At 37.3% G+C, this 10,951-nt stretch overlaps 1 pseudogene; it reads right to left on the bottom strand.

Annotated features, from left to right (window-relative positions):
* Positions 1–319: 319 nt before the first annotated feature.
* On the bottom strand, positions 320–8,572 carry LOC112198601 (annotated as a pseudogene).
* Between the last annotated feature and the right edge of the window lie 2,379 nt (positions 8,573–10,951).

The following is a 10,951-nucleotide window of genomic DNA, read 5'->3' on the forward strand; positions in this document are numbered from 1 at the left end:
TTGGATGCCGTTGTGAACATATGAAGCAAAATGAGACGGATGTATAAATTTGATTCACAATGAAGCAGTTGATGTCCAGTTGATTTTAAGGCTATCCAATCAAGGAAACAATGATATCCAGATTTTTTTTCAGCAAATTAAGCACAGAGATACCACAAAGAGATGACATGAACACATACCGACATACGATGACCAGGTTTTATGTGCACAGAAATGATCATTTCTGGTATTCAGTTTAAATGAGCTCAATTTTCATTTCTGTTGATAAGAATAGTAAGATGCCGATCTAATTTTGGAAACGTGTTTAGCACACACTACGGATTGCTAGTGAAATTTTACTTCGAGAGATAACAAGCACTGTTATTAGATGTGAAACAAACTTAGCAGTCACCATACAGCAGAAGCACAATGGTGATGGAAATGAAAAGACACATGCCCGGCCTTATTCTTGGCATCAGATTACAAGTATTTACATCGCATTTTAATAACTCAACCAAGTGTCGTCAACTGCAGAAGACTTGTTAGAAAGAGCCTTAAATATTGCCCTGATGGTATTTGGAGTTGTTCTGCACAGCCTCCAAACAGAGAAGCCCCAGCCTCACGCCACTTCTCTATGACTGTCTGCAAACTCTTCATCAATCCACCCACTCGATGGCTGCAATGGAAAGCATATGCAGTCAAGACTTTTTCAGAAACATGTTAATTCAACATTTTCATCATCCATGGAACAGTTTATTATATACAATTCAAGGAAGATCGGTTTCATATTTTTACAAACAAATGGTACAAGATTCACCATTTGCTAATATAACATTATATCCGACAAAAAGAACATTACTTTGTGAATTATACCATGAATCAAATTATCTAAATCCAGATGCTATAGCTGAAAGAGTAGGGCAACAAGCACTGTGCATTCATATAGAAAGACACTCACCACCCATTGCTTGCTCTGACCATCATAGGTCTCACCACTATTGGGGTATATCACTATTGGTTTGCTTGTTACCTGCAAATTTGATAGGCAGTAAGGGGCTAAATTACGTATGCTAATTTATTCCAATTAACCAAAGATCGTACCTTCCGATTTATCAAGAAAAACTAAGAGAATCTTTGAAATATGAAGGAGGAGATATTTTCTCTTTTATTGGACCTTGAACAAGAAAACTACATCAACAAGAAAGCAAGGGAAATAGTGCATACCTATACTTCTAGTTTATTTGCAGTCGTCTCAAATTCTAACAGATCACCATGTACCCGATTTTGCCCGAATTTGCAACCATTCCAAGTGAAAATTTATAGTTCCACCTGCAAACAGAAGCAACAATCAAAATGTATTAACATTTATCACCCAGTAACATTATTACTAGATAACATTAATCTAAATGCAAGTAACAAAGTGAAACAAGATATTAATACTGGATCATATCAACCAATTTGTATGGACTACCTTGATTTGCAGAGCCTAGCTGACTGCCACCAATATTCTCCTACAATAGTGGGATCAACTGATAATCAATGATCTTATCCCAAAAAAAAAAAAAAACTGATAATCAACGATGAAGATAATGGAAAGTTGAGATACTAGAGACCTCAATGTATAGGTCTTTAAATTGAGGATATAGTCCAATAATTCCAACTGTTTTCTAAAATTACAGAGGAACCTAAGAAAATGAGCTATTCATCCAGTGTTCTGTTCATTTCATTAAACTGGTTTCTGATTTTAGAATTATTATCAAATAAAACCTAAATACAAACCTTAATACATATGCAATATTATTCTGAAACTTAATAGTTTTAATACTTCCTGCGAGTTACAAAAAGATGAAAAAGGAAAGGTACTTATTCTAAGAGGATTACACATATACACTCACTTATTGATCAGTTTTGATCAATAGAACTGCTTGTTGGAGAGAGCCTGATCCTGCAGCAGCATCTAAAGAGACTCATGCCACTTGCTTATGACTGTGAAAACCCTCATTAACCACCAGATATGATCGCTGCAATGGAATACACGCAATCAGACTTTTTCAAGAACACCTTAGAAATCAAAATTGCCATCAGTTAAAGGAACCGCATATTAAGATCCAATTTCTTTCATAATATAAGTATTAAGTAGAAGTAATTGCTTCTCTTTCTTACGGCGCCACTAGACCTTGTGAATGGTAATCCAGATTGGTGCTAGCTACTGAATATGTGCTGTTGAATTGATGCAATTAAATAATTAGTTCTTGCTTGTATGAATCTACAACAGAGGAAAACTACTAGGAGTAACTACTCACAATATCAACTCCATCCTTAGAAACAATGAAAACCAATTCCTTCTTCCTCAAGGTCAGCACAAACCAGCGGAATCACCTTGAAGCAAGATACTTAGCCAAAGCCGGGCTACAATTTCTGATCCCAAAAAATTGTTGTATATGAGTTTGACAAATTATTGGCAATAATCTGTAGAGGAAAATTTAATCTGCTTATGGCATGAACATATACTAAGAAGATTTTTCTTAAAGTGATGCATTTCATATTCCATGCGCTTAAATCCATGGACCCTGTGGACAATGCAACATCATGCCTCTTTAACATGATATGGTTCAATAAAATTGTAAACAATAACATATGGGCGCTTGAGCCTAGATTACTAGGAAAAGAGCATTAGGCAAGAGTACAGCTAGAGGAGATGGCATTTACCCTTTCTTCTAGCTTGTTTGCGGTCGTCTCATATTCTGTTGGGTGTGCAATCAGCATGTAGCCAACTTGGTTAGAGTCTAAAACCTTTCTGAGTGGAAAATCTATAGTCCCCACTGCAAATGGAAAAAACAAACAAATTGCATGATATCAATTATATAGCAACACATTAACAAAATGAAAGCAAAGAAAATAAACCAGAAACAAATGATAATAATGGATCATATCAACCATGTTGTATGAACTACCTTATTTTGCATGTCCTAGCTAGCTGATTACTTACCAGTATTCTCCTAGTAAGAAAAATATCTGCAGTTTTTAGAACAAAGAGAAAACCCTAAGTTGGAAATTCTTGAAGGAAGAAACTCAAGGAAGACTCATAAAAATCTTGATCTTTCACTTTGAAACTTGAAGAAAAAACAGCAGCATCATTTCAAGTTGTTGCTTCGACCAACTTTAAAAGAACATATGTGAGTGAAATTTGCTTCGCTAACGCACCTCAAAATATACCAGAGTTAATTGTACGTACATGATATTACTTGATAATGGGAGTCACAAGGTGCCAAATTCTAATGCAGTAACAGTCCAGATAGACTGCCCCATTCTGATCTAAATGCTGACTACTGCAATGCATCATACTTACACGTTGATCAGTTCTAATGAATAGAAAACCTGGTTGGAGAGAGCCTGATCTTGCAGCAGACTCTAAAGTGCAACATGTCACTTGCTTATACTATCATAAAACGCTTGTCAATCACCCCACTTGATCGCTGCAGTGGAATACATGCAATCAGACCTTTTCAAGAAGACATTAGAAATCAAAGTAAGCATTAGTGCATGAAAACCTTAATTTGAAACCAAATCTGTTTCCTGATAACCAAGTACTTTTGCTCCTGTTTCTTAAGGTGCAAGCAAACCTTGTAATGGTGAGCTCAGCTATGTTGATTAATTGATGCAATTTACTGAAAATCCAAATTTAGTAACTGCCTAGCTAATTTCTATAAATCCAAAACCTCTAACCTCATTCCTATAAAAACATCAAATCTGCAGAATTTTAGAACAGGGAGGAAAGCCAAACCTGAAAATTGTTGAAATCTTGATCAGCTTCTTGCACCTTGAAGCTCGAACAATATAGCAGTTGGATTGTCAAGTTTTGGCTTCAAACCTCTCTGTCTCTGAAATAACATTTAAATGCATAATGCATTCTTGTTGCTGTAGCTTTGGAGAGGATTGTGAGGTAGGCAATCTCGAAAGTCAACTGTAAATTGGGAAGAGCATCAATATTTGCTTGCCAAGCAGAAGTCTGGAAGATTTGAGCCGGTGGATTCCACCGCACATCTGAGGTGGATGCAGAGTAATCCGCGGAGGAGGGAACGGAAAGGTCATCCATGATGGGGATGGGAAGATGATCCATTTCGTGAGCCATTGATGGTTGTTCCTCGGTGCAGTGTCGTTTCGAAGGTATCATTACTAATATTGGTTGCTCCTGCTCCTCCTCTTGATGGTGATAATCATTATTGGAAATATACTGCTCCAAGAAAGAGAAAACCATGATTTACAACTCAGTTGGCTCATGTTGGCGTTGAAGCCATGGAGTAGTGGAGTAATAGGAGCAGTGCAGGACGTCAACGATGAGGATACCACTGATGGTTGCTCCTAGATGGGGCGGTAACGTTTCCGAGACGGCGAAAGCACCATCCAATCATAAAGCGCCATAATAAGACCTCTTTCGCAGCCAATGAAAGCATACCAGTCTCATTGCCAGGAGCGACTAAGTGAACCCCATAGCTATTCAATCTAAAGTTTGCAAGCGCAAAGTCAAATTGAATGCGACACTCATAAGGCTGCCACCAATCCTTTCGCTTCACCTTTGCCTTCATTTTAACAGGTAATGGAATATACTGCAACCAGACGTGATCTGAAGTTGAACGCAAACTTGGTCTTGAAAAGGTCCAGGGACAACAGCGACCTATGCGTACATCATCAATGACAATATCAGCACCAAAATAGTTTAGCCCACCTTCTCCAGAAACAGCACAAATAGCCAATCTAGCGTTCTCCCATTTCAGATTTTCAGGGATTCTGATAGACAGTTGATGTGAGCAATTCCATTAGACTTTGGAAAACCAGTTTGGAACCTTACTTCCGGGAAATACAACACCAAACGGAGAGTTCTCCTACAATAAAAATGTCCACTCTGTCAATAAATTTTGCTATATATGTACAGTATTGATTTATAAAACCAGTCTCAGCATAAGGAATGAAAGTAGGACATGTATATCATAACGAGAGAAAAGAAGAGACACCTGATTATTCAGTAAAATACTTTTCATCTTTTCCATGCTCAAGCCCAGATGGCAATTCGACAAGTTAATCCTTCTAATCCCCTCTGTTTCTTTATGTTCCAACACCTTTGACGACTTTGCAAATCTCTCCAGTGATACGCAATTACTCAGGTTTATCTCAACTAGATTTGGTGGAAGCTCTGGAATTTCCCAGAGTGGCCTACAACAATCCAACTCAAGCTTCCACAAATTGACAAATTTGCTAATGCATGAAGGAAGATTACCAAAATAGTAATTTGACAGGTTAAGTTCAGTTAATGTTTCCCAGAAATCACGAGTTGTGAGGAAATCAACATCTAATAAACTACATCCTCCAATTCGAAATACCTCTAACTTGGGAAGTGATAAAGAGACACCATTGTCATGGAAAATGTTGTTCTTTGCTGGAAATGTGGCAAGTTTTGAGCATCCACTGAGATCAAGTATCTCTACATTTTGCAAACCATAAATGCTGCATGGCAGAGTCCTTAGATTTGCACATTTTTTGAAATATAACTATTTAAGTCCAACGAGTTTTCCAATTGATGGATCCAAATACCTTAAGGAAGCCATCTTTCCAATAATTTTTGGAAATTCTGCGAGTCTTTCGCAATTGCGAAGACAAATAGTTTCGATAGATGTTAAGCTAATTTCTCTTGGCAACTTAACAAGATTAGAGCAGTCGTGAAGATTCAAGGTAACAAGCTTATTAAGCAATCCGACAGAATGATGAACCTCAACTAACCTTTTACAGCCATCTAAATGCAGATCTTTTAAGTTGAGGATTCCTGTGAAGTCTGGGAGTTCGGTTAAGAATTCACAAGCACTTAAATCCATTGGTGTTAGACTTTGCAAATTCTGTTTGGCAAGGAAAACAATTAAAATCAATAATTTACTATATATAAATAAATAAATAAAACAGCTTGAAATAAAGATCAAGTTATTGATTTACAGTACCTTAAATCCCTCCCATAATCGTGTGATGCAACTATCAGGAATATTCAGCGCAACAAGTTTCTTTGGATAAAAATTGGATGGAAAAGATTGCAAAGGACATAGAAGCCAATCAAGCCACCTCAACTCATTGGACAGATAATCAATTTCTCCAGAATAGGATGTCTCATAGCTGCTCACAAAATATCTAAGACTTTTCATCTCTGAAAAGCTTTTACCATTTAAACATATCTCATCTGTAGCTGACCACACTTGGATGCCTTTAATTTTATTTGTTCCCTACAATAAGAGAAAGCAAGTACTAACATTAATTCCTTTTTAAAGCACAAATGCACTAGCGTTTCAAACTCTATACAAATTTCTTCCAAATAAACTTTGCTGCGCACCATCGTGATTATCTTATATATGGGTAGGAACCATACCCACCTAATCAAGGGTGAGCAGCAAGTTTTCCACATTTTCCTAAGAAATGATATCATTAAATAATATAGTTTATGAGTTGGAATAGCACAATATAATAACATACTTACGGTGTTATTTGTTAGAACAAGGTCCACATCCTCGCCTATCCATAATCTACTACGTTCGCCAGGCAGATCGGGTGACTCTTGATGCACTATTTCTTTACCCATTTCTTCTATCAGGTCATGCATCCAAATCTTACATCCATCCATCGTTATTAGGGCCTTTTCTTTGAGTAGTTCAATGCCAATCACCGGGTTGAGATCACAAGCTTCCAGTATGGGTATCACGTGGTTTACCGTATTACCCTTAAAGAAACAAGCAATATCAAGAAAAAGAGTTTTTAGATGACCTTCCGGTGCATCAAAACTTACTCTAAGAATGTCTTGTATTTTCTTATGAGGAACTCTTTTAGAACTGTCTAATGCAACTTCCCACTGCTCTATGCTTCTATCAATTAGATGAGAGCCCAAAACTATCAAAGCTAATGGAAGGCCTTGGGCATAAAATATTGCAAGTCTTGCAAGTTTCAAGTAATTGTTTGGAGGTTGATTTCTTTTGAATGCATTCAAACTAAACAACTCCAAAGCAGCATCATCATCTAACATCCTGACCTCGTATACTGAACAAACTTGATGAGCATTTAGTAAATGCTTATCTCTTGTTGCTATGATAATTCTGCTGCCCCATCCAAACCAATTAGACTCTCGAGCTAAGTAGTTTAATTGTTCCAAATCACTCACATCATCAAGAATCAAGAGAACTTTTTTCTGGGCAAGCCTTCTTTTTATCACATTTACTCCATTAGATACATCATTCACCTTCAAGTTTTTTTTCCCTTAGAAGATCTCGCAGAAGAGTCTCTTGCAATTGGGCCAAGCCTTCTTGGTTCGCTGATTTTGATCTGACATTTGCCAAGAAACATCTACTTTCGAACTTATGGGAAATTAGATTATAGACGGCCTTAGCAATTGTTGTCTTACCTATCCCACCAGTCCCCCATATCCCAAACATGCGAACAATATTTTTATCATCGACATTTAAAAGCTTCTCCATATCTTGAACACAAGACTCTATTCCAACTGGATTTTAAGCCACATCCAGATCATATGAACAGTTCAATACTTGGTCTGACAGCTCATTAACAATCTCGTTGATAAACTTTGACTCATTCCTACCAAATTTAAAAGCATACAAAACACCAAACAAATCATAAGTGACATAAGAAGGAAAAGGATAAGACTGATAAGTACATCCGTATCAAACGAATGAAAAGAAATGATAGTGTTAACACTTCACATCCAATTGTGCGTTTCTATATTTCATCTCATTGTCTCCAAAATGGAGTAAATAACCACATCATTTAATGAAATTCTCAGATAGATTGAGATTTGTTGTATATCAAGTGTCACATAAAGTGAGATTCAGATGGTACCCAAAAAATGTGGTTCATCTAAAATTATATATGTGAGATCCTTTAAATAAAATTTATCTATTTCAGAATACAAACGGAAAAGAAATTAGCCTAAAATGAAAATGAAGATAGGTAGAGAGGTTAGAAACATTACTTGGCATGCGAGAAAGTCCATCCAGACAAACTTGCTGCTTTTGAAAGAGCTGCCTTCCATTTGCCCAGGCTATCCTTGTATTTGCATTCATCAAGTTTAGCAAATCCCGCACCAAAAGCACCTGTTTGGTGTCGCACATCCGAGGGGTCCACCTTGTAGAAAACGGGTCTAACCGTTTGTCGGTTTGATTTTCTGCATTGAAGTATCTTGACGAGCTCATCTAAACACCACCTTGAGGAAGCGTAGTTTTGAGAGAAGACGATGATTGAGATCTTGGAGTCCTCAATTGCTTTGAGAAGCTCTTGCGATATTTCTTCTCCTCTAGGAAGCTCATCATCTATGAAGGCCTTGATGCCCTTCTGATGCAAAGCGTTGTGTAAATGACTGGTGAAATTAGAGCGTGTATCCTGGCCTCTAAAACTCAGGAACACCTCGTATGCGTAATGATCAGTAGAAGAAGAAGAATGGGCTGCTTGATTCGCCATGTTTTGCTTGCTGTGCTTAATCCCTTGACTAGCTCATATAGATCAGACCTGCCTTAGTTTCTTACCAGGCCTGCCAAACTGGCCCGCCCCTTTAAAATTCAACCCATCCACGTTTTATATCAACCCGTTTATTAATGGGTATCATATCGGGTTGAACCTGTTAACCGAAACCCGCCCATTTTTACCAGGCTTGTTTTTTCTTACCAAAGAAATAAGGATTTTGGGTTTGAACAGAGGCTGCTAGGCTGCTAGCTAGTCAATGGGTTTGGACAATGGCGTGGTTAGTATAGCAATGGAAATGGTCGCTTTGCTCATATTTTCCTCTTAAGCTACTTTGTTGATCTTCATGTCTGTATGCTGCACAATCTGAACGAAAAAAAACAAAAATTGATAATAGGAGTTCAAATATGATAATTCTATAACCACTAATCACTACAAGAGCGTATATTATTGACACTAATTTGGCAAGAGAGTGACGAGAATGTGTCATGACTCTGCATAGAGGCACCCTCCAAGATGGAATCGCCGCTCACTAAATTGATAACAAAACAATACCAGGCTGGATGTCTTCTTCAAGCAAGGAATCTATATCCAAAGCCAGAATGGATGGAACTTCTAGTACCAACATAGTAATTAACAGCTCAAAGGCAAATTGACAATGTGAGGAGCCATTTTGTTTGAGAGAGAGAGAGAGTGAGCCATTTTGTTCCTTTTTAGGTTTAGGAATTTTCTTTTTGTCCCTTATCAAGTGTTTAGGGGTTTAAAATCAATGTCACTACCTTATGTGTAGCTACTTACCTGCCAAAACAGTTTATATATTAATGAGTGCGGAACCTGGCATAATTACAATGGCAATGGAAGAGATTGGATTGGCCAAACTTCGGATCATAATTCTATTACCAATAATCACTGCAAGAGCAACTACCCTGATTAAAGAAATGGAACCTGTTTTTGTCTCGGAAGAATCTGAATGCATGGTGACAGAAGCGTGAATACCAGTCTTCTGAGTGGTCTACTAAGATATCTCCACATGAATGCCGGTACAAGGATCTATCTACAATCGTATCGTCACATTCTACATTGGTGATTTTGTAAACTGATCTTTCTCGTTTGACAGACATGAATCAGTATTTCTACATGCAGAATTGTGATACCCAAGAGAATAATGTATTGGTATTCACATTGAGGTACTTCAATCCTTTTCACACCTCATAAACTCTTTGAGGAAGAATCTGTACAAGGACACTACAAAACAAGCTAATGTTTAAATATCTATTAATTTTACTAAGCTAATTTTCATAACCACTACAACTTTTGAAACAACCTCAGCATATAATACCAGCTCTGATGAACTAGTCGATCGTAGTTTTACTACATTCTTCCTCTGAGAGTATGGGTTACAAAAGCAAGGAAAAGGGAAAGATACAGGCTTAATTATAATCTTAGATGATTGCAAATACTTGCAGATAAATCGGTATTTGGAACTCAATTAAGCTTTAGATATCAGCCTGATGATATTTGTTGCCTCGAATCAGGGAAGCATATCATGCCACTTGCCTATGGCTACATCTGCTGCAAATTCTTGATCAACCACCCACTAGACCACTGCAATGGAAAAGACATGCGGTCAGGGTTTCTCAAGAACAGCTGAGAAATAAAAATTGCCATCATCCTCTTTCTTAATGTGCTAGAAGTACTAAGCATTCATATAAATCATATCTTGTTTTGGTACTACGGTTGTTGGAAGAAAAAAGGATCAGAATGTACATTGGTGTATAGCAGGGGACTCAGGCGCATTGCTTGCTCTGACCATCATAAGCGTCTCACCACTCTCAAGGTATTCCCGTATGTTTGCTGGTAACCTTCCAACTACATAACCAAAGGAACATTATACTAAAAGGTTAAGAGCTAATCATGTTTAATTTAAACTACTTGACCACAGATCATACCTTTGAAATAGGTAAAATCCATCAGTGGATAAATCTAGCTGGGGTTCATTAGATATTTACAGCTAAGAGTTCTAGTCTTGCTTGCATGAATCTAAAACTTATTCAAACTCCAAGAAGCAGCACTCACAGCATCAATTCCATCCTTAGGGCAACTCCAACAATGGGGGTGCTATCCCATTTTTCAGACTTGTACTTCCTCAAGACGGTCAGCACATGCCTGCCACATCACCTTAATTGAAGCGGAATTTAGCCAACGCCAGACTAGAACTCGTAGCTGATACCAAAAAATGATGTATATGATCCAATCAAATCATTGACCAAATTTGTCTATGAATTTAGAAGTTGTAATCTATAGGAGTGTGTTTGGATGAGGGAAAATATGATGTAATTTAATTGAAAGTGAGGATTTCATAATTCCTACAAGCTAATTCCCTCGTTTGGCATTATCAAACTGGAAATTTTAAATTTCTTTGTGGAAAAAAAACGAAGGAATTCATCATTTAAATTCCCTACTTCAATTTCCA

Source organism: Rosa chinensis, chromosome 4, assembly GCF_002994745.2.
Source record: "Rosa chinensis cultivar Old Blush chromosome 4, RchiOBHm-V2, whole genome shotgun sequence".
Classification (NCBI taxonomy): Eukaryota; Viridiplantae; Streptophyta; class Magnoliopsida; order Rosales; family Rosaceae; genus Rosa; species Rosa chinensis.